At 42.6% G+C, this 21,122-nt stretch overlaps 1 long non-coding RNA gene across 1 annotated transcript in view; it reads left to right on the top strand.

Annotated features, from left to right (window-relative positions):
* The window catches only part of LOC122189988, a 35,191-nt gene extending 28,968 nt beyond the window's left edge, over positions 1-6,223 (top strand). Inside the window, exons 2-3 of the long non-coding RNA XR_006182054.1 lie at positions 1,997-2,041; positions 6,173-6,223. This is a non-coding gene — a long non-coding RNA (uncharacterized LOC122189988). The remainder of the gene's footprint in view (positions 1-1,996; positions 2,042-6,172) is intronic.
* Positions 6,224-21,122: the final 14,899 nt, after the last annotated feature.

Genomic DNA, 21,122 nt, shown 5'->3' with positions numbered 1-21,122 from the left:
GCAGGCTGTTTCCCACCAGAAGCTGTTGTGGCCTGGCAGTAAGTTGGCCTTACCAAGCCTTGGGAACTAATTCAGCCTAAAATGAGATCCACAAATTAAACACAACAAGATTTGTTCTCAGCAAGTACAGTTTCCTGAGGCTGCGTCCGCTGTGTCTGTGCATACAAGACATAGATTGTGTGTGTGAGGAAGGAGACTGTCTGTGTTGGTCACCACCTGTTCTTAGGTTGCTTCACATAGCCATCCTCTGGTTGGCACTCAGCTGGGGGAAAAAAATAAAAATAAAAAAAATGAGGAGCCAAATTCATGCTTTCCTCATGAAAGACATGGTAGAGCAAGGATCTGTCCAGACATTGGTGTAGTGGGGAGACGTGTAGGTGTTTGGCACAAAATCTGAGCTGCTTTGGGGCAGTTGGCAGTGTCGGTGCCGAGGGCCCAGGCTGGAGTTGTGAGTTCATGTAGAAGCCACAGTGGCTCCAAGCAGTGTGAGAATTCCTACCTGAAGCCAGGTGCAAAGCTGAAATAAGGACTCTGCTTCTGTTCTCAAATGGTGCTGTTGTTGGCAGAACCGGTTGTTGTGCAGCCTGAGGCAGGGGGGTGGGGGCCGGTTATTTTCAATTACATGTTAGATCAGTGTGTTTTCCACATTGTGCTCCAAGTACATGAAATAATTCATTAGGAGGAACTGTGCACACAGATGGGGGACAGTAGTGATATTGCTACTTAGGTTTTCCTGAGAGGGAGGATACAGAAATATTTAAAAACACCGCAGCAAGATGCCATTGAAAAAGGGCAGCAAGAAGAGCAGTTTCCCATCCCATTTCCAGAAGGGAGGATCTGAGGCCAAGGAATGTATGGTGAGTCCACAGAAGAGATGGCCTCATCAGACACAGGGGAATCATGGATGACCTAGGATGCAAAGAAGAAAACAAAAGGAACGCACTTTCTCACTTCTGCCCGACAGATGCACTGGCATATACCGTACTCTGGCTCTTCACTGGACTTGGGATTTACCTTCTGTTTACTAACTAGCCCAAAGTGGGTTTGAACTGGTGACCTAAAGGTGAAAGGCTCTGTACCTTATTAGAATTACTGTGAACTGCTGAATGAGTCCCCCGTGGCAGTTAATATTTGATTATGTTTCTAGAAAATGTTTAGCTTTTACAATTAGTGTCAAAGCAGTGGTAAGCCCCTCTTTGATTCCTGGGTGTAGGCTCGTGCTTTTCTTAACCTCACACATATGCTGGCATATTTACAGTAAGTGCTCAGGGGCTTGGGTTTTTTTATTATTTTTTATTATTATTTTTGAATTAAAAATGAAAGTTCCCCAGGGAAATTATGCAATGGGAAATAGCCACTTCAATAAACTTGAGTCACACATTTTATTGATTATGGTAAATTTAATTAGTCCATTTAAACGTTGCTTACATACAAAAAAATTTATCCTTCCTACATGTTTTTTCCTGTTTTTGCATCCCTCTCTTCAGAGCCCCCTGCCCCGACCCCCCCCCCCCCAAAAAAAGTGCTATAAATTATTCTTAATTTTTGGTGGAAAAATAATCAGAGCTAAGCTTATAATTCTAAATTTAAAAAGAGCAAACATACAATAAATCTCATTCAAAACATTCTCAAACAGTACTACTAATTGTTAAGTAGAAGTAATTACTACTTTAATATTCTTTTGCCTCTGTCATATATTATGCACACTTTTTTTTTTTTTAAAGGGAGACAATTACTTAAGTACAGAAGTTAAAAAAAAAACAACCCACAAATAGATTAAAATAGATGTTTCTCCAACTCAGTGCTTTATTAGGTGATATTATTCATATTCTTTGTACTCAATACCTAAAGACCTCAATCTTTTTCAGAGGCCACTGTACTAGGGTCCTTAGAGGTAATGGTCCAAAGCAAAAGAGCTTCTGGTCCCTGGGTCATCCTTGGGTTTTAACCTTTTTTCTTTAAAAGAGATGTGACTGGGTTTGTTTCCTTTTTTCAGAGCTGTTGTTGCTTCTTCTGATCTCCTGAGCCACTTCCAATCCAGGTAACCATCTTTTTTTTTCATTCTTAAGCTTCCAAACAGTCTCTTCTTCCTGAGGGAATTCATTCATTCATTCCCATCTTACTCTTTCTGAAGATGGGGATTGTTCCCACAAATAGGAATCTCTGGGACTGAGCTCAGAGCAATTCACTGTGGTTAGAAATTGGGTTGCAGCAAGGGGAATTACTGTTCTCTAATACAAAAAAGTGAAAGTAATTCACAAAGTTCATCTGTCCCTCAATCCCATGAAGGGACTGTTCGGAGCCAACCCATGTCAGCCTGTCATACCATGACAGAGGCCTATAATGGTTTGTTCCTTCTTGAAGCTTCAAAATTCAATCTGGAATGCAGTATTTAGGGTTCTGGATGCTGAAGCTGATCTGTTTTAAAAGCTGAAATAAGGCTAGGGTTTGCACAGGTCTTCATTACTTCTAGACACGTTTTTCATCTAAGTGCTTTCTCGGGGCCGTCTGAGCTGGGTTTGTGTGATCTCGCAGCTAAACAAATGCACATCTAATGTAATCCAAGAGGAATACATTTCTCTGAAGGTAGGTGCACCTCTTCAGTTAGTGAGGTGAGCCTGTGAGAAGCTGGTGAGAGCACGCAGATGCTGAAGGAGATGCAGCAGGGCTGGGGCACAGGAATCTTGGGCACTGCAAGTGAGAGGTGTCTCCTCTCTTCTCCCCTGGTTTCTTCTCCAGTTTCTCTCCTGGTGGCACATTTGGCTGCCACCACTGTTGAGCACTGTGATCAGTCCCACATACTTCTGGATGTCCCTTCTTGGCAGAAGATGGGCTAGGAAATACTCCCCAGAGGCCTCAGTGCTCTTTCTACCTTCCCACATGACAGTATAAGTGACTCAGTGTGTCTGGAGCATCTCCTTTATGAGGAAAGGCTGAGTAACCTGGATCTGTTCAGCCTGGGGAGAAGACTGAGGGGGTATCTGATTAAAGCTTATAAATACCTAAAGAGAGGTGACAGGCAAATGGATGATGGTGGACTCTTCCCAGTGATGTGTGGTGATAGGACCAAGAGCAATGGCCTAAAACTTGAACACAGGAAATTTTATATAAACTTATGGAAGAGCTTCTTTACAGTAAGGGTGTTGGAGCACTGGAACAAATTGCCCAGAGAGGTGGTGGAGTCTCCTTCTATGAATATATTTAAGACCCAGCTGGACACCTACCTATTTGATGTATTGTAGGGTACATGCTTTAGCAGGGGTTGGACTGTGATCTTGAGGTCCCTTCCAACCCTGCAATTCTGTGGCTCTGTAATATATAGGACGTTTGTCCCATGACTTGAAAAAAAAACTACTGGATAGTCTGTATCTTGGTAGGTTTCTGATTTATTGCTTTATTAAAAAATATAACTGGATTTAAGTACTTACGTATTTCTGAACGACTTACCTTAAGAATAACCACACTTTGATGTAAACTGGCTAGGTTCCCTTGAGTTTAATGGACTTACTCCAGCTTGTGCTAGATGAGGATTAGGCCCCAAGATTCATACAAGCCCACTTGTGATGACCTTGAGATGAGTTTAGGTTAAAGATGAGTTTGGAAGCAAACCGAATCATGAGCTTGACTGATTTAGTTTGTTTTGCTGGCAAGTTCTAGTTTTCTGAGAATATGACCTTGTTATAATATGTATTACACTGAATCCTTCACTTAATGAGCCCATTGCCACAGATGTCACTCCCCATGCCATAACTTCCCAAAACATTTCAATTTCCTTCCCCAGAACTGTCACCACGCTTGCTCTGGCTGCCGTGAGGAGGGAACTTAGCCATATAGCAGATCCCAGGCTCGGCTCTCAGCCTAAATGACATGCAGAAGAATTATTTTGCAGACGGACAAACGTAGGACATGTGTTCCTGCTGGGATCGGCACTCTGCTCTCCCCTCATGGCCTCCCTAACAAGAGTGCGAGAGCTCAGACCAACAGCCAACTCCTCAACAACAAAAGCTTCCTTGTCAGTACCTCTTACTCAAAACAGAGCAGAGAAGGAGATTTTTTTGACAGAGCTGTGGATCACAGTCTCATAAGAACCAGCTTGTCACCTAGTGCTGTCAGCAAAGCTCTAGATGAAGTTAAAAATTCACATACTTGCTCCCTGCCTCAATTCCCAGAGCTGTGAGGATAGTAGTGTCTCTCTGTGGTCCATCGGTTCTGTGAGGATTGTTAAGCCAGGAGACACGATGTGCAGCTGCTATGGTGATGGTGGTGATATAGACAGGAATATAAGCAGTGCTCGAAATGATGTATGAGCTTGAAACCCATAGCAAGAAAGAACTTTGACATTTCACTTTAGAGATTAGGAATTGCCCCAGGAAAAAAAAAAAAATCTTCCTTCTGTCCTAAGAATGGAGCCCAAATCTGATGTCTCTACTCCTGCTTTTCAGTCTTGCATAATGATCTACATGAAAACTTTAGAGTAAAAAAGCCAAATGCTTCATGCTCTAAATTCTGAAGTGGAACGATTGCGGTGCTCTTGACATTTTTCATTTTCCTTTGGATGTTTTCCTTTCAAAGCAAAGTGTAGTCATAAAGGGATCTGCTGGTGGAGCTCCCTGTTTCAAAGAAATACATGTATATTCCTTATATATACCTTACATAACCACATATGGATATGGTGCTTTCATATGGCTCTTACTAAGTTTTTCCAAACATTCCTATTTACTGCTGCTTCAAAGAAGACAGAGTCAAGTGCCCTGTGGAATCCTCACTCTCCCAGCACACACAGGTCTCACGGTTGAAAGGAAGCTGCAATATTATTTCTTCCCCTGCCCTCTATTATTATTATTATTATTAACAATAGCACGTGATGATCTGGTGAGGAGCCTCATACCTTCAGCTCCTGTGGGAATTACTGATGAACAATATTCTCATAAAGGTTATTTGTCCACAATGTACTAGTAGTATGGTCAGTTCTACCCACCTTCCAGCTCTTCTCCAAGTGCAGGAGAAAGGTCAGGATTGTCAGAGGAGATGTCTGGGAGGAAAGTGTTCCTTTTGGGTGGGGGACCCTGGGGTTCTCTGTGAGCAGGCTTAGATAGAGCATGTTCTGCCATGCCTAAATCCTGGTTAGTGCTGAAGATGCACAGACACCAACATGCTGACATGTTTCATTGCACAGTGGCATGGTTGCAGTTCTCTGTGAATAAATATCTCTTTTCCCTTTGTTTACAAGAACACCATGGTTTCACAGTGGGGGGAAGACTTCATTTTTCCACATCTTTCTCTTCCTTTTGATTCACTAATTTTTTATGCTCCAAGATAGGCTCACTTTTTAAGCTTTGTTTCCCTTTTTTTGGTTGATTTTAGCTGCTACTGATTATTTCAAGAAAAAAAGTTTGAATGCCTTATCTAATAGATGGCATATGTGCATGGCTTTCATCACTTTGCCATTCCTCCACAAGATTTCATCACATTTGCCTGGAATTTCATCTGTAACACACACCATAGAGCTGGTCCCAAGGAAAAGAGACAGTGGCTCACTACATGACATCTTTCTCTTAAGACACCATTTCCTTCTGCATGGCCCCCACTTGCCAGATTGGCAAGATGGGTTCCCCCCTTTGCCACATATTGAGAAACATGTGGCAAACAGCTTTATTGCCAAGACCAGCCTAGCAAGCTGGGATGGATGAAGAAGTGGTTTCCAGCTGGAATGATCCTCAATATTTTAAGTTAGACTTTCTTGGAGAATGGAAGAAGAGATTGGGTTTTGTTCCCTGCTTATGATTCACCGTAACTGGCAGTATCTCCCATGGCACAGAAGGATACCAGAAATCTGATGTAAAAGTTTCTCCTCCAGGAGATCATAATGGTTTCTTAGTCATTGAAAAAGCCTAAGATGTCTTCAGAGTCTAACACTTCTTAGCAGCTAATCTGAAGCGAACCTGAAGAGGGCAACTGCGTAACCTGAGAGTTCTTACCCAGCCCTGTTGGACCACATCACAGCAGAGTTTGTGGTCAACTAACAAGTGTGTCACTGCAGAGTTCAGGCATGCCTTGAGACAAGAGTAACTACTCGTGCTCTATCTATCCTACGTACTCCTTTTTTGAGCACCTCCCAGACATTACTGTGTTTATCCTCTTAGCACCTCTGTAATTATCTCTCTTGTAACAGATGGGAAACAGAAGAACATGGAGATTTTGCAATTTGAGCTGAGCCAGGCAGGAGCTCTTTGGCAGAAGAAGAGGCCTCCCGAGGGGTGAGTAATGTTCTTTTGACAATCACATTAGACTTCTGTTTGTATCTTTATGTACTTAGATACGAGCCCAGAATAAAGCGCAAAGCGTCTTACAGACAGCAGTCAGTCTTTGAATGTGGCTCTTCAGGGAGCAACAGCTGGGCTCTCACTACTGTCCTTCCCAGCATTTGTCATAATTCCCAGAGACCAAACCTGCAAAACAGTTGCATTCTATTTCACTTTGAAGAATCAACCCTCATTTATGCAAGCAATATAAACATCTTTTTAGCTTGACATACACACAGAAAATTCAGAACAGATGCAATCTTTTTGTACGGTATTTTTCAGAATCATTTTGCACACTCTATCTTAAGCACTGTAACTGGCAGAGTGAATCAGGTGGCACTTGGCTTTAAATATATGCTTATGGTCAGCCCTGTTTCCAGTAATATCAATGGGAGCATTGCCAAGTACTAGAATATAGCACTAAACCTTAATCAGCAGCAGTGGCTGAGTGCAAGAAGTGCTGAGTGGAGATGCAGACCAACTGGACATCCTTCAGGTGAGGCACATACTTAGCTGAATGGAGGACTCTAGGTAAAATCAAATGGAGCAGTGGAAATCAGATCAGCAAGGCTACATCTGCCTAACAAACATCCTTCCCAGCATGTGAGTCAGTGGCAGGTTAATTAGACATAGATAGGCAGGGAGCAGCAGTTATGACAGAAGCTTTAATAGATAGAATCATTTTCAGCACAATAATATTAATTAGCAATTGCGATAGAGAACATGAGGGCAGGTGGAGCACTTTCTGTCAAGGTATTTTTATAAAGAATTAGTGTATAAACACCCATTGTAAATACATTGTTCTTGTCAGGTATAATAAATGCCTTGGCACGTACCAGCCCTTCTCACAATGGAAAGATAATTAAAGACACAATTGCACACTACTGTGTTTCTCCCAGATGCTAACTGTGTCACCAGAGAGATCTAAACAATTATGTTTGGAAAACAGTGTGTGACTGTTAATAGCCATTTCCAAAACGCAGACAGCAGATATATTATGAAAACCACTGTGAGTATTGAGCCAGATGTGGAAAAAAATAAAGAAAAAATGTATTTCTGAAGCAAATGTGGAAATGTGAAGTGGCAGTTATGTGCCTAAACATTGTGGAGGAACTTACACCTCCAGCTTACTGAAGCCAAATTCAACCTCAGCCTCCAAATATTTACATATTTCAAGAATTTTATGTTTTCTTCATATATATGTTCTTCTTAGAAGCTTAGATAAGAAGAGCTGAATCCTGAAGACATTACTCATGGGAAATTTCTATTCATGTCATTGAATATTCACTACTGATAATCCTACTAATAATTGTTACGAAAACTGTGTTATATGACCTGTGGTATTTTATTATATATAACACATATCATACATTGTATAACTATATTACAGGTCTACATTACATACCTGTAATATTATATTCTAGTAATTAAACCAATTAAAGTGCAGTTATGATCTCACTAAACCCCAGAAATATGAGATGTCAATCGATTCCCTTTTTATCTAGATTAGAAAAAAAAACACGTTAAGTGTTCTTATGTCTGTGTCTTCATTTCTGACACACAGATAAATACAATCCAGAAGATGACTGCAGAGGGAAATGTGACCTGCAGCATGCACAATCTCCACTGTGAAACAAACTGCTGCTAGACCTGTACGCCTCTTTAGTTCCCACGGTACGTCTGAGCAGGCTTTTCTGTCACAGTCAATGTGTATTTAGTAATATTGCATAGTTCTTACAAATTTGGTATAAGCAATGCAGAGCCCTCTGTCCAGTATGTAGATTTTGCACATCGTCCCTCAGAGGACACAAGAACAACGTAGATGAGCCAAACTACCTCAGTGTGGTCACATGCCTTTTTCTTAGGTGCTGAAGTCCCTAAACTGGTCCCTGCAGAATCAGCAGGCCCAGCTCTCCCTCTTGGCTCTTACAGGTTGAGAGATGATCCTGAATTAACTCTTTTGAAGTTACCCAGGACTACTGTGTGCCTGCCTGGAGCATGACATTATATTCTGAAATGAACATACTTGGGGCAGAAATCTTCATCCTACTCAAATTCTCCCACGGTTCTTATAGTGGGGCAAGATATTGGGCAAAACCCAGTTGCTGGGAGCTTGTTTCCTGGGGCTGAGTAATGGCAGTTTTGGGGTTTGTGCCTTCTATTAAAAAGAAGCACTTGCTACAGCTGTGTTCATGATCACTAGAGGATGCATAAGAAAGAATTCAGATTATACAGAGAGACATTAGAGGAGTGGCAGGGACATAGGATTAGTTCAGCTGGGCTCTGGTTCTCACACTGAGAAAGCATTTCTCACGATGCCATGCACTTTCATGCAGCATTGGTGTAGTTCTGTTCCAGGCTGCTGGGGACAGGACAGCGTTCACACTTTGTCTGCAGAGCATCTGCCCTATCATCAGGCCTTGATCTCAGCTATCATCTTTATGGGGGACTCTAAAATAAGCAATAATAATAATTAGGATAATATAAATGACCGACTAGTGGTTGTTACCTTTTAATATGCTCCAGAAAAGCTCCACACTTCAGTTTCAGCTCATCCAGAACTGTTTGTATTTTTATTGTCTTTCTGATGGGAGGAGAGTGTTAATGCCAAGAGCTGGAGACCACAGGGAGAAAAGAATTGTGAACTGATTTTTCTATTGAGACCCACAAGATTATGATCAGAAAATGAGGAAGAGAGGAAAATGTGGACAACATTGTTATTACTAAAATGAAAGAATTTGAATATAATCATAGCAGTTAGGGAAATGTGTTTTTAAAGACCTTGAGAGAGGTCATAATGAGAGTTTACTTTGTAGATCTAATCACAGTTTACAAGACCATATGCCAGTTCCCAGTGGTGATCATAGGGAACAGCAGGACACCAGTAATTTTCCAGATGCGGCTTCCCCCCCTAGAAAGAGAACAAAACCAATGAGAAGAACTGGAGTGACCCAGCCTCTGAACAGTTCTACATCTTTTGTCTGGGATGCCCATCGTTAATAGTTTTGCTGTTGCCTGGTAGCATCAGGATAAATTCTTCTGCAGTGTGACCACAATAGAGAGGGAGAAAATCAAAGAGGAATAATAGGACTAATTTTATAGAAATGTCTTTATGCAACAGGGCTGAAGTGCACATACTGTGAAATCTTATCCAGGTATCTGATGAGCATTCAAGTTTCCATTGGTATTCTGGGTGATAGTGAGGATTCTGGGTTCCAGCAAAGCATTGCTACCTTGTGAAACATGCCAGTGTAGAGAAGGCCACAATCTAAACTTCTGCTCTTTACCGTAACTTCAGTGGTTGCCTGCATACTTGGCCCACCTTGGTCAGATCCATCCACCATCTATGTTGGGTCTCAGCATCACTCCTATTACACTGCAATGTGAGCACTTTCCTGGTCAGAGCATACCAGTAATGGGACAGTTCACCTGGGACTTTGTGGAATCAGCAGATCTTCTCCCTTTTTTGTTTTAAGAGAGCTCTGGCTGGAGTGACATTTCTTTAGGAGTGGGTGTAATAGGAAAAGATATCTTGAAGACATTGGAAAAACAATATTCAATAGGAAAGGAACCTCTGAAGTCTTTTGGTCTCCTCTGCACATTGTTCTTGCAGACTTACACCCTTGGTCCACACTGCTCTTTACCTCTGTCTTACATGCTTTGTTTTCTGGTTTGTGATTGACATCAGCCTGGGGAATGGAACTGTCACAGATGACACAGAGGTTTGTGATTTCACCAGTAAATTTCACCAGTAAAGTTCACAAGGAAACCAGTAACTGATCCATAACTTACTTGGTCTAAACTAGGGAGCAGACTAAGATCCACAAGAAGAAGCCAAGTGCCTCAATAACTTCCACTCTATAGGTGCTAGCTGAAGTCTAGGCATTATTTGCACAGTTGAGAGGAACATACTCCATGAGAAAAGCATAGCTCACGATAGCCAAATCTTTACGAGGGAGAAAGGCGTGGTATTTCCTAATGAGCTGGAGATAGAAGGAGGAAATTTTAGTCAGAGACATCGAGTGGTCATCTAAAAGCAATGATTCATCAGAGGACGCTAAGGCCTCCTTTTGCTTAGTCAAATGAGTGCTGCCTGGCCATGCTGCAGATCATGACAGGAGCTGCTGAGTCAAACAGGAGACCAGCTTCCAGCAGGGCTGTGCTGAAGAGAAGTGTGCTGCTATACACGTTACTAAGGATTGGTGAGAGTCTTGGAGAAGAAAAGAAAAAAGCCCTCGTGGGAGATGGTCTATTTTTAATGAGCCCAAACCTCTTCCACAAATTAAGTGAAATATTTTAAAAGGAAACAATATTACTTTGGTTTTATTTGTTTCAGCTACTTAGTTACAGCTCCACGTGGACACAATTAATGGAGGAAATAGAGTATTTTATAAGCCCAGGACTCTAAGATAGATATTTTGTGACCATGTGAAATTCTTTGCCGTAATCACCACACATTCCTTAAAAGAAGGCTGTATATTGCTGAAAATTATTAACCTCGCTTCCAAAAGATTGTGTCTAGTCACTGAATGGCAAAGGTTACAAATTGTCACGGCATTAGTCAGTGATGAATTTTGCCCTCTGATTTTCCTTAAAGTCCCTGCTGTCCATTTCTGGCTCAGGTCCATTCTAATTCTGTTCAAAGTATTTGCCTGCAAGAAAGAGAGAAATGACCTTTCCACTGAAGCTAGTTTTATTTCCCAGATCCCTTTCAAACCCTTTGTGACTTCATGTAAATCACCTGGATGTTCAGCACCTGATTTCTCCATTTTTTAATGGAAGGAATATGATTTCCCCCTTATTTGCCCATTTACATGATGAATTTTTCAGGACAGTGAATCATCTTGTTTGGGAAGTATCTAGCAACAAACCGTCTGATCTCCGCTGGTCAAAGAAGAAAAATCAAGGTAAAACCTAAGGATGAATGTTGTGGAGATGAAGAGTTTCATCTGTGCTTTGCCATGCATTCTTGGTGTTAGAAACAAAGAAGTCATCCTTAGAAAAATAATGGGTTTTTATTCCTCTTGGGGCTTCCTGAAATATCAGAGACAGGATCCATAAAATACCAGGTCTGGGCTTTCTGGCAGGAGTGAGTGTGACGGCAAGGTGTGATTTCTGGATTTCTGAATGGAGACAATTGATCAGTTCCTCAGATGATACAAACCTATGTACTTCATTATCCAGCCATCCGCTTCTCACAGGCAGGCCTCAGCATTCTCCTCTTTAGCTCTCAGATTGGCTTTGCTGAGAAGATTTCATTGCATCAGACTATTACATGGAGGTAAACATCATCTTGTGGATGCAGTAATCTGTGCAAATACCCTGATAGCTAAGTGCAGCGGTGGAGTAAATAAGCAAACAGTCCCAACACCCCTTCCCCTCTACCACACCAATAAATATAGTTTACTGTACACATCACTCTTTGGGACCACGTAGGGGTGGTGTGAATCCATTAGCAGGGCAAGGGTGAGTGACTTCTGACTTCAGCGACCCTTAAAGTTAATCCAGCATTGTAGAGGCAGAATTAAATGTGATGAGCTCAGAAAGTGTGATAAAACCAGATTTAAGTGCACAGCTGGGCAGCAACCTATAAAGGCAGAATTTAAAACCATAATAAAAACTCTGTAATCTAATTACGACGGTAAAGTTAAAGGTGAGCTATTTGCAGCATGATTCACATGTACCACGGCTAACCTCTGACATCTTGAATATATTATGTGGTTTCTTCACTACAGGAGTAATTTTTTAGTTTCTCTCTTGCACTACATGGTTCCCCAGGTTTTATTCTCAGCACTTTGCAAAGCATCTGCCTTCCTGTGTTTCTCGCTTGAGGCCTCTCAGGGCTGCTTGTCCCCAAGCTCTGGGCACCCAGCACCCAGGCATGCAGGCAGGCCTTGTGGCAGGTGCGCATATCCAAGACATCACAGAATGGGCCGAGTAGAAATCACAGCAAGAGCAGGTGTATTCCAAAGCGATTTCAGCCTATCCAGTCCTCATACCATCGGGGGGAGGATGGAGAAGAGGATACGGGCTGAATGCAGGATATGCAGCCAGCTCCCATTGAAGCTTATGCTCTCATATCTTCATTACAAGTGGCACCTAATTAACACCACCTCCGATATGCAGTCCCCTCTCTGATTTCTGTGCTGACTTTTCCCAAAACCAAAGCAATGGGAAAAACAGCTCCTTGAACTCTGCCCAGTTTTCCTTCAGCACTGCAAGTGCTGCTGGTAGACAAAGCTCCTTTTCCCTGGCTGATGGGGTTCAGAGTGCTCTTGCTGGGACACATGCTAACAGCCTTAAGTCCAAGTCTAACCTCTGCCACCAGAAAAACCACAAGAGGCTAAATAATCTAATATAAAGGTCATTTTCCTGGGTCCTATTAAGTGTCACCCACATCCAGTGAGCACTACATATATGGGGATGTAGCAGTGGGGTCTAAGCAAGTCTGCTCAGCGTGGTAACAGCTGGGAAGCTGCTTTTTACTGTAGGACAAGCAGCTGGGAAGTTCACTCCTTTCCTTCAGCCAGTCTGTGTCAAGACAGAAATTTCAAGTCATTGAGCAATTTATCCCATGTGTTTGTCCTGACTTCTTTTTTCTACACATCCAACTAAAACAAAAATTTCAGATGAAAATCTCTTTATATGTGGTCTGATAAATTATACTGTCATTTTTGAACTAATAGAACTTGGTGGCATTTTATAAATCAAATTACATTTCATTTTTTTCTGTTTTAATTTAGCCAAAAAAAAGTTTCCTTTTAAGTCTGATTGACACCAAGCAATATTCCTAGAATGTTCTGCTCGCAGTTGTTATTCATGGAATTGTTTGTGGAATCAGCATCCCAGAATAAACAATGTCCTCTTCCAATGCCCTAGATGATAAGGCCCCAGAAATACTTGCATTTGTGTAGTGGATGTAGTATTATTATCTAAAGCAACAAAGAAATACTTTCAGGGAAAAAAAAAGAAAAAAAATAAGATTTGTGTTAGTTTGAGGTTTTCCCATATACACGTCTGTTACACATAAGATTACTTCATCCAAAACTCTCCTTTTCTTCGTACAGCCACATAACAACTGTACTGGGCTAGGATGCTCCGTGGAAGACAGCATCTTGTAAAAGCAGTCGGGGTCTACCAGAAAACACCACAATAAGCACCGCAAAACACAAGGAGTCCGCCAGCTGCAGAAAGCCAACAACAGGATCAAAAGAGAAATGTCCCAAGGTACAAACAAGGTGAGATCCTACTGAGCCTAAGCCAGCAGCCACCCACTGCGTGCTCTGGTGGGTTTAGAAATCCCATCCTGTATGGCAGCTCCTGCATGCCTGAGCTCACTGACAGAGTAAGGCAGCATTTAACACCCTCAGTCTGCAAGGCACAGACAGGAGATGGTAAATACTTTGATAAGGAAACTGGAGTGAAAATACCAGCTTTAGGCAATCCAGATTTTATCGGGGAAGTATGCAGGGATGAGTAAGTACCTGACATGCCGATGTACCTATGCACAGTGCCAGCAGTCTGCCAGTCCGAACATCTGGCCTTAGGCATCACGCTCACATTTTCACACCCATGTGATTTTGGGGTACATTGTGGAGGCAGATTTTTGCATGGGGTTCTCAGTTACACGATGGTAGTGCCCAAAACGAATCTGCATCTATGTCTGGAAGCACCTACAGATTTGACACTGGATAACTACTTTTTTGCTATGAGAAGCTGCTTGGCTTCGTGAGGCTAATTATTCTGCTTAGCAATGACATGCATTTCATAGCATGGCAATCCACGTGTGACAGGTGACAAAAGCATGCTGTAATTGAAGGGCTCATCAAAGTCCTGAAGAAATGAATTCCTGAAGAAATGAATATTGTGTATTGCTGTGTGAATGGGTGGTGTCTTCTGGCCCATTGCTGTTAGTTTGAGACCTAGATAAGACTGGTGCCCAGTAACATTCTAGTCTCTATAGTATGAGTATGAATCATGGGTTCTTCCTGGGGGCAGTGCTTAGTGTGGCTAATGACAGCCATAAGAAAGAGTGAGGCCCAGGAATGGATAAAGAATAAATTGGCTGCACTGTGCACAAAGAGGGCCAAACAGATGTTGGGCCTGATCCAGAGTCCATTGAGTTAGTGGAAAGGATCCCTTTGATTTCATTGGACACTGTATCAGACCATTACAGCTTCTCAGGAAGTGGTGGAGACCAAGGGTAATAACTTGTGGTGACTGGGATGGTGTGTGTTGCATAGGTGTGGGCTGTGAGGTTTTCATGGTGAAAACAGATGGGTCTTCAAGACCTGTCCATTTGGCCTGGGAAACCTTCCTGCCCCACCTCCCCACCTAATGGGAAGCAGTCTCCTGCGGTTTTGGTCCTCTAGCCAACATTCTGGTATGATCTCATGCAGAAATGCCCTTCTCCCTTCTGACTTCCACCTCTTCCTCACTGGGGTTCCGGTGTGATCCTGAGATGTTCCAGACCGGTGACTTGAGCTGTCCACAGAGAAGGAAGGAATAAGGCCTGCTGAGGACTGTTCACCAGAGAGGATTTTTGTTGAGGACCAATAACAAAAATAATGTAAAGCAGGTGTTTCTGCAGTTGTGAGACATTTAAAAAACCAGCGTTGTCCAGCAAATCTCCCACTCACATTCTCATCCACGTGATGGGGCAAGGTCTCACACAAAGGACTGCAAGTAGAAAGTATCTCTTTGTACTAGTTGGCTTCGGGCTTGTACTAGGGCCTCTCTCCTCTTCTATTGTCTGTGCTTTTCTGTTTATTTAGGTGTGTGCCTTTGTTTCTGTTTTTACATTTAGCACAAGTAGAAAGGAAATGGGATTTTGTACGGCTTAGGAGCCTAGGAGCACACCGTATTTGGAATATGGGCCTTTATTTGTCCTCATACCACAGATGCAGGTGTTTGCAGGCCAGATCCTCCACTAGTATAAACTGCCCCAGCCTCCAGGAGAGCTCCCTCCGTCTGGCCAATGCATTTGCGGAGGTTTGTGATATCCAGAGGTGCACTTACGGGCTATACTCAGACCAAACTGATCTCATAAACCTCCAAACAGGAGTGAGAACTTGTAGCTGAGTAGCAGCAGCCATTTTCTCCTGGTGGCAGCTCCAGAGGGAATGGATCAATTGTTGCATACAGAGGTGCATCAGTAAACACGAGAAGCTGTTTCATTCAGGCTTGTTCATTTATTGGAAATGCAATTTTGGGAATAGTTTAGTTTAATCTAATTTATGCCACCTTGGAGAGGGGTGAGGAAGAAAATTATCAGGGTAATGTCAAGTCTTTTCTCAGGACAGACCCAACAAACACAGAAGCTTTTCTCCATGTCTCTTTGTCAGCAAGGGAAATCCTCATTGTGGAGTGAGATTGACTAGTGTCACTGAAGGGAAATCCTTTGTATTTCTCCTGAGAGAAACTCTGCTCTGAATGGAGTTTGCAGTTCACAGAGCCTGTGTAAACTAGCAAAGTTTGCTCAGCACTGGGACTACTACACTGATTTATTCTAATTGAAAAGACCTGGCTGCCAGGCTAAGTCCCCAGTGACTGAAAAAAGGGAAACATCACTCGCAATTTTAACAAAAGGACAAATGAAGACCTGGGAAACTACAGGCCAATGAGCCTCACCTCTGTGCCTAGGAAGATCATGGAGCAGATCCTTTCAAAAGTTATGTTAAAGTACGTGTCAGATGAGAGATATGAGTCAGCATGACTTCAGCAAGGGCAGATTGTGCCTGAACAGCCAGGGGGCCTTTTATGATGGAGTGATGGCACTGGTAGATAATGGCATAGCACGGCATGGGGGTTGGAACTAGGTGATTTTTAGGGTCCCTTCCAAGCCAAGCCATTCCATGAAGGCCAACCTGAGTTTCTCTTCACATTAGATCAAATTCCACATAATCCACATCTGTATTTTCAATCTACTCCCCAATCTTTCATTAAAACCTATCAGTTCTTATACAGCTGATCTCCAGATGTCTTCATATAGACTTCTTTCCCCTTTGCGTGCACATTATTGCCAGTGTGAGCAAAGGAGTTCATAATGGTGGTGGTGCACACACTACAGTGGTGGCAATCTTGGCTCGTGCTGAACTGGGTCTTCAGTACATAGCAAGCCTGAGTCGTGACTCTACAATAACCAGCATCCAAAACATAATCTCTCACTCCTCCCGATAATAACACACTTCTAGCCCTGTTTTAAAAAGAGCCGGCACTGAAAAACACTGCTGAACTTTCTGTGTGAGGTAAGGGTCAGGGTACAGCTGAATGAATTTCCTAGCAGAAAGGGTTTGCAGCATCTTGGCGATTGTACCAGAACATAGCCAGAGAATGCCTGGGCCCTGCCTTCCAGTCCTCCCTTTAACCATACTGGCTTGTTTACGTTTGGGTGGTAGATGGGTGGATCCCTTACTGCAGTTTTTGGCTTGTATCTGTCCATGTGGATGTCAACGTAAACTGCTGCAATTATATCATAATCGAGTCCTGCTATAGGAAATGATTAGTCGGTTCATTTTCCATAAATACTGGCTGGCTTCACCTGGCAGTGGCTGGGAATTGTCATGGCAGATATAAAAACCCAGAGAATATGAGGATTCATAACTTCATGTGAGTTATGGTGTTACCCAGGTGACAAAGTCTAACAAGACTATGGTATTAAATTTAGACATAAACAGGATGCCACAGGAGAAATGTCAGCTTTTAGACTGGGATTCAGATAGATTAAGCAAAAGCACAGGTACTTTGACACAAGGGCAGTATTGCTGTCCTGTTTCAGTCAGGAAGTTGATTTCTTATTAAAGTAAGCCCCACTCTAATGAAGGAATTGTAAAATTTCAGATTGAAGTTCAGAAACATCCAGGCTTTATAATAATCCAGCTCTTCCAATTCCTACCTTTCCACTACAGCAACCTTTGCTCTTCCGTACCCGCTGGTTCCAGTGGGTGGAACTGAATATAAAATGTAGCCAGCGTATTAACTTTAAGGCTATTTATTCTACAAGTGAGCTCTAATTCCAAATAACACTGATGCCAACTTTTTTTTTAATCCCCCGGGACTCAGGCATACAACACACTTTCCTTTACTGGAGCTCATCATTCTGTAACTCCAGAAATTGTAATATAAACTTTGGCTACTATGCACACGTCAACTTGAAAACACAGCAGTGATCTGGGATTTTAATTCAAGCAAATTTGAAAGTGGATTAGAAATGGAATCCAGCTGCACCTCTAATAGTCAAAAGACAAATTAGCAGAACATTGGAGCTGAAATTAACTCTGTCCTTTCAATTTCTCCCCCCACCCCACCCCTTTTGCTTCAGAAGGGGAAATACATAGACCAAGAATACCATAATTAAAATGTCATTTACTCCTTACCTTGGTAGAAGCTTTCACCAGCTGAGATCTCAGTTTCCATCCCAGGCATTTACCTACAGCACACGGTTGGAGGAGGAGGGGTTATTACTTGTTTTAAGAAATTAGAAATCAGAGGCACGCACAGTCTGTCTGTTTTAGTCTTCAGAAAGCGTGTTGCCAGGCTCTACAGGTTATACATCATTAGTGCACGGAGTGTCCAGGAGAGCCCAAAGCTTGTGCAGGTGTGTTGGCAAAGCTCACACCACTTCCCTCCCTTTTCCCTCTCTGCTGCGCTTCCAGCAAGCCGATACTTGAAACTCAATGCGGCAAAATCGCAAAAAGCTCTTCTGAAGTTTGTTAGCTCAAAGCTCACCCAGCAGACGTGACTGTGAGATGGCGCATGGAACCTGGAAAGGACTCACTGGAAAAACAAAACCATTGAGTCAAAAGCTTAGTGTGTTTTTCCATGATCGTATGAAAAAAAAAAGTGCATGTGTGTTTTTTTAAGCACTTTCAGATATTAGAAGTTTAGTGAACACAGAGACAGTTTCTTCTGTTGTTTTTTTTTTTCTTTTCCCCTGCTCTTGAACTTTCGGAAGGACTATAGGGAATATATTCCAGCCTGTTTTCAATGACCCATTCATATGGTGGTTTTATTTCTGTTTTTCCCAAAAGGGAACAATCTTTATTCTATCTCTGCTCCTGGCATTAGCTGCCATTATTTGTGCATCCCACTAAAATAATCAATAAAGTGGATGGCATCTGAAAATAATTATACACGCAACTCTTCCCTCGCTTCCAAGACAGAGACAGAAGCTGGGAAAAGAGCCTTTGCATATTCAGCACTTGTTAAAGAAATGAAATATAGCACTGTGTGTTATTACTGTATCCTGAAACCTGGGCATTCAGCAGCAGTTTTCTTTTGGCTCTGGCCACACAGCACCTGATCACAAAGCTAATCATCCTTGCTGTCTTTCCCCGCTGTGTTAAGTTGCCTTGGCTTGCACTGCACGCCAAAGGTGAGAACTGTCAAACGGGTCGCAAATGTAACAGCAGCAGTCTGTTGCCTCCCTTGGGAAGGAAGGATTTAGCTGGGTCCGGTATCCTCCTTTGTTTAGGGGACAGCACCACAGTTGCATTTTTATAACCAGATGTCCTGGCCCCAGGCAAGAGCATGGTGACAAGTGGGTGGCCTGTGCAGGGCGTGGTGTCTGTCTGTAGTATGGAATGAGATTTTCCAGTAAAAATCATGTTCAGTCTCAAGTTAAAATGGTGAGGCTCTGTCTTTATACTATGCGTGGCAAAGTCACCTTTAGATATTCCTAGGACTCTCGCTGCCAAGTGACCTGATTCAGGTTCTCCGTAACCTTACGGAGTTCTATCAGCCAGGAAAGTAAATGAGTCATCTCACTTTAGAAGATTAAATAATGACTATTTTTGGAAGTTTGTAGCTTCAGCCTCTCTTCTTGTAATAGCTAAGACAAACCACTGACATGATCCTGAGCATTTTTCCTCTGGCCTCCCCAAACAGCAGCTGCATCAGGTACCAAGGGCTGGGCCTCTAAACTGCACAGGTGGCAGAAAAAGGAGAGGCACAGATTTTGCCAGGACAAGTTGAAGCTGCAGAGTAAGGCTTTCTCTTTTTAGACCTTCAGTTCTGGAGAAACTGTGCAGTACTGTCACAATGGGAACTTGGTGCTGGCTGTGGCTCTAGGCAGTGCCTGTAATGCTGCTTTTACTGATCTTTCCTAATAGTCTCATTGTGGCCTCCACTAAAGACAAGAAGAGAGGTGAGATGGACCTAATGTGGTCCTTCCCAAATATTTAATGTACACTTTTCTCTCTTTCACTGTTAGAGCAGGGAGGCTCTACAGTAGTCATGTAGACATGATTATAGCCAGGAAAACCTATAATGTCTACAAGGGCTAGAAGCTGGAGACATTGGGAGTTTGGCAGCAGCCTCCCCAGGGATGAGCTGAGGACATCAAGCAACTCCCTGCTCCCAGCTGCTGGGTGCCATCAGAGCTATTTCACATATCTAGAAAGCAACAATCACAAGTGAGCAATTGTTTTTTGCCACTACTAGAGGGTCTCTTTTATCTCCTGATCTAGTTGTACAGGAGAAGTGTTTGTTCATGGCCTGCTCCATTGTCCATCCCCAGCTTTTTTTCCATAACAGTACATTGTGAAGTTGTTTAAATCCTCCTGCCAGCCCCAACAATGCTTCACACAAACCCAGCATGTCAGGAGCTTCCAGACCACAGAAAAACCAAGCCCGCTCAGCCCAGTCCTGTTTGTTGTGAAGTGTTTGCATAGTGATTAGCTCATGCACGGACATACACAGCCACAAATCTCTAGGTTGTCTCACAGCCCTTTCATTCAATTAAGTCTGTTGACTTAGTCTCATTTTGAGCACTAACTGGATTTAGATAAGGTAGTGGAAACCAAAACATCAATTGTGTGATTTCTGTCCCAGCCAGTATGTAGATCTGAAGGGAATGTTTGTGCAGGCAATAATCGAGGTAGTGCAGTGATTAGGACAAAGTCATTTCATGTAGGCTTCCATAAAGTAAAAACTCTTTGCTCTAAGTACAAGCACAGGCAAGAGGGAAGCAAGGAGAGCCGTTTGCCTCCACAGACTCCTTCTTTGCCTTGTTTAATGTGCTGTGTTGTCAGCAGCAGCTGCTGGCAATGGAGAGGTTGTGGTCTGTCTGAAGGAGCAGCCATGGTTGGGCTGGGGTTGAGAGCTCCCAGCAGGCAAAGGGATATGCTGGAGCATAGTTGGTGTAAGGGACACCACTCCTCTGAAGCCATAGGTACAGAGATGTAATCATTTAGGATTTAGACATTTATTTTTTGTCTGCAGGAGACAAAGTTATTCCAGGATGGTTTCTCTCCACAAGCTTAAATTTACCTTCAGTTCCTTATGAGTTTGAATTAACAAACTCAAACTTGCTTTCCTCGCACATATGCATGGGAAGAGGAGATGCTGATAACACAGACTCACCATCTCTGCTCTTTAGAAGGCAGGTGGATGATATTTCCCTGTATCAGAGTGGGAGAAGAAAGCTATTCTATTTGCAAGCATACAACTTTGTGATGCCCTCCCATGTCTTCTGCTTTTCACACACTATAGTGAAAAAACATTTTGGAAAACATATACATTGTTACATATTTGTCAAATGCACATTTCAGTGCAAGATTTTTTTTGGTCACATTCTCCTTGTGATTGGGAACGTGGTTTGTTGGCATTCCTGATGTCCTGCAGATCTTCAGCAAGAATCATGGAGGAATAGTGCAGGAAAAGTTCTCCTGAATATGTTACTTCCTAGGCATACGAGGTATTTCCATCAGTGACTTGGAGGGCAGAGTACTTTTGGCTTTCTTGTGTCAGTGTATGAAAAGAGCAACAGAAGTTCATCATGCACTGTAGGCTTATAGCCTCACTCTCTGTGCACTCAGCCTA

This window comes from Lagopus leucura, unplaced genomic scaffold (genome assembly GCF_019238085.1).
Source record: "Lagopus leucura isolate 7727_CA_CO unplaced genomic scaffold, USGS_WTPT01 Super-Scaffold_73, whole genome shotgun sequence".
Classification (NCBI taxonomy): domain Eukaryota; kingdom Metazoa; phylum Chordata; class Aves; order Galliformes; family Phasianidae; genus Lagopus; species Lagopus leucura.
This window is presented reverse-complemented; position numbering and strand designations above follow the sequence as displayed.